Below are 3,417 nucleotides of genomic sequence, written 5' to 3' on the forward strand. Positions count from 1 at the left end.
AAGGAAACACAAGGAAGCAAAGAAAAGATGGACAATTCTCAACACAAGGTGCATTATTTATCATACAGGCTTTCTTGAAAATTTATTGTTACATATTTTGAATCCTCTCCTATGTTCTGCTATGCACATGACATGCTTTTTTTCTTTCTTTATATTTAAGTTTCAATATTTAAGTTTATGATATGCTTTTGTTTCTTTTCTCTATTTTGTATTTGTGTTCTGGTAAAATAAAATAAAAAACTGTTTTAAAAAAAAAAAAGAGTGGGAAGTAACTGAAGGCTACCTGGAGATAACAGACAATGGAGGGCTAGGCTAGGTTAGGGGTAACAGAGATTGGGCATAGTGATAATGAAAGACTTATGGCCTCAGAAAAATGCCAGATCAAATAGAAAGATTCAAGGAGAGTTCAAGGGGGCTCCCAGATCCTATACTCATCAAATTGATATTACTAAAACTGAGGTCAGATCATGAGATAATATTCATAAAGCCCTTGGCACAGTGCCTAGAACATAGTAGGTATTTAATAAAGCTTGTTCCCCTCTTCTCCCTTGCCAAAAAAGCTCCCATGGCTCCCCGTTGTGTCTAGGATCAAACACAAATGACTCTATTTAGCCTTCCAGTCACTTCACAACCTGTCTATAGCCTATATTTCTGGCTCATTACACATAATTCTCCTTTATACAATTTACACTCCAGCTGAACCTATTACACGTTATTCCTCTTACCTCACATCTCTATGCCTTTATTCAAGTTAACTCCCAAGCCTGGACTTCAATTCCTCCTCACCTTCACTAATTAGAATCCCTAATTCAAGTGTCACTCCTTTGTGATTCTGAACCATACAGGCATGGTCATGGTCATCCTCGAGGTCATGAATCTTGCCTGCTTCTATTAGTATTACAATAAATTTGCCCTTGACCGAATGCATTAATTTGTTTTGGGTCAATGCCATCCTGTACCCTGACATTTATGAGGTCCCAGTCATTCCAAACCACGTCAATACCATAATATTCCATTTGTTCAACTATTCTCCATTTGACTGGCACCTTCTTTGTTTACAATTCTTTGCTACCACAAAGAGTGCTGCTATGAATATTTTGGTATAGAATAAATCTTTGTTTTAATCTTTGTATCCTTAAGGTATATGCCTAGTAGTGGGATCTTTGGATCAAAGAATAGGCATCATGTGGTCACCTTTCCTGCATATTTCCAAATTGATAGTCATAATATTTGGACCAACATATAGCTACACCAACAGTGTATTATTTTGCTAGTCTTACCACATACCATCGAACATTGTGTTCCCATTTTCTTAGTCTTACTTTTTTTCCTCCTGTGAACTAGGAGCAGGGGAGAGTTCGAAAAGGCCTCCTGGAGGAGTGACACTTGAATTAGGGATTCTATATACATAAGGTAGAAGGTAGAGTTCAGAATCCAGCCCAAGGAATACAAGCAACAACTCTAAGATGACAGAGCTGCAGAAAGAGTGTGGAGCAGAGAGCGGAAACCAGGGAGCTGTGGAGACCAGAGAACTGAGAGGGGAGAGAAGGCAGGCAAGCACACAGGATTTCTGGGTGTCTACGGGGAGGCCCCAACAGGGGGGAAGGTTACAGGATGACTTGGTTCCTTGCTATAAGTGGGCTTATTGGTTTTGTAATATGATTACTGCTATATCGAATTGGAGTTACTGGTCTTGGGATCTGATCCTCTGGTGTCTAAATAAATGTTGTACTTCCTTTATCTTCTATCTAGAGAGTCTACCTTCTACCTTCTACCTTCTGCCTTCTGCCTTCTACCTTGTGCCTTGTAATAGGCTTAGTATCTGCTTAGCAAAAGGGTGTGAGAAAGATCTTTAATCACAGATTGGCATCACAAAGGTATAGGCTTGCCTCCAATCAGGCCTCCTTTAATTGGTCCCACCTACCTATTGAAGGCCTATTGAATGGGCAGTGAAAGATCTTTAATCACATTATCACCAGGGGTTCCTAGTGAACCTGTAACTTAATGGGGGTGAGGCTGATGCTTATGTACACAAAGGACAATGAGAGGATCTAGGTGGGATTAAGGAATGGTAAGTAGTCTGAGGTGGGCCAGGTGAAACAGTGAAAGGAATGTCAAGTAAACTAATTAGGTGATCTAGGTGGGCTTGGGCGGGTCAAGTACCTTGGGCCAGACGCCAGTGAGCTAGGATCCTGAAATGTATGGGAAAATTTAGGGACTGGGTTGCTTTCAAAGACATGGTCTTTTCCTTTTAGGGGTCCAGGTCCCATCACCCCATCAGTACTGTAAGAAAAGATACAAGGGATGATTTCAAACAAACATGAGAAGACTTGTATGAACTGATGCAGAATGAAGTGAACAGAATCAAGGGAACAATTTATATAATGATTACAATAATGCAGGGGCAGTTAGGTGGGGCAGTGAATAGAGCAACGAGCTTAGGACCAGAAAGATTCATCTTCATGAGTTCAAATCTAGCCTCAGAAGCCTACTAGCTGTGTGACCCTGGTGAAGTCACTAATCCCTGTTTGCTTCAGTTTCCTCATCTACAAAATGAGCTGGAGAAGGAAATGGCACACTACTCTGTTATCTCCGCCAAGAAAACTCCAAATGGGATCATGGAGGCATGACTGAAAAACAGTGTAATTACAAAAATAGCAGAATAATGTAAAAGAAAAAAACTTTAAAAGACTTAAGATGTCTGACAAATGAAATGAGCACTCACAGCTCCAAAGGTGGTGATCTCAAAGTGCACAATGAACCATGCATGCACTTTTGGATAAGACCAATATGCAGATTTGGTTTTGATGGGGGTACAGTCTCTGCGAACCCCCTTGAACCCACCTTAAATCTTCCCAATTGATCTGGCTTTTTATCCCCAGATAGCCAAGCCTAGTGCTCCATTGCCTGATTACCTCTGGATTGCCTCCAGCCATTTCCCACCCTTGATCCTATCAAAATATTTATACCCAAATCTGTTACCCTAGCCCTCCATTGTCTGTCATCTCCTGGTCTCCTTCAGCTACTTCCCACTCTTAATCCCATTCCTGGAGTCTGACCTCTAGTCACCCCAGTCACATCAAGATCCTCCTTAGACTCCTCCTCAAGATCCTCCCTAGACCCCTCCTCCCATCACCCCAGAACCACCCCTAGATCCCTCTCACAGTTTTTCTGTATATAAGATCCATCTTACCTTCATGAAGGTGCTCAGATTCAATCTACTTCAGATTCAATCTGGCTCGCTTGTCAATACAAGTGTCACAAATTGCTGAGATTCTTAAGACTCTACCCAATATGGTGAATCTTTAATAAACTTGGTTTTTCTCTTTGGCTGTAAGAAGGCTTAGGTCGAACTCATTTGAGCAGGATCCACGTGTTGGTATTTAGGGGTTCCTTGTGCCCCTAAATCCCCAAACC

The sequence above is a fragment of the Trichosurus vulpecula genome, chromosome 7 (genome assembly GCF_011100635.1).
Source record: "Trichosurus vulpecula isolate mTriVul1 chromosome 7, mTriVul1.pri, whole genome shotgun sequence".
Taxonomy (NCBI): domain Eukaryota; kingdom Metazoa; phylum Chordata; class Mammalia; order Diprotodontia; family Phalangeridae; genus Trichosurus; species Trichosurus vulpecula.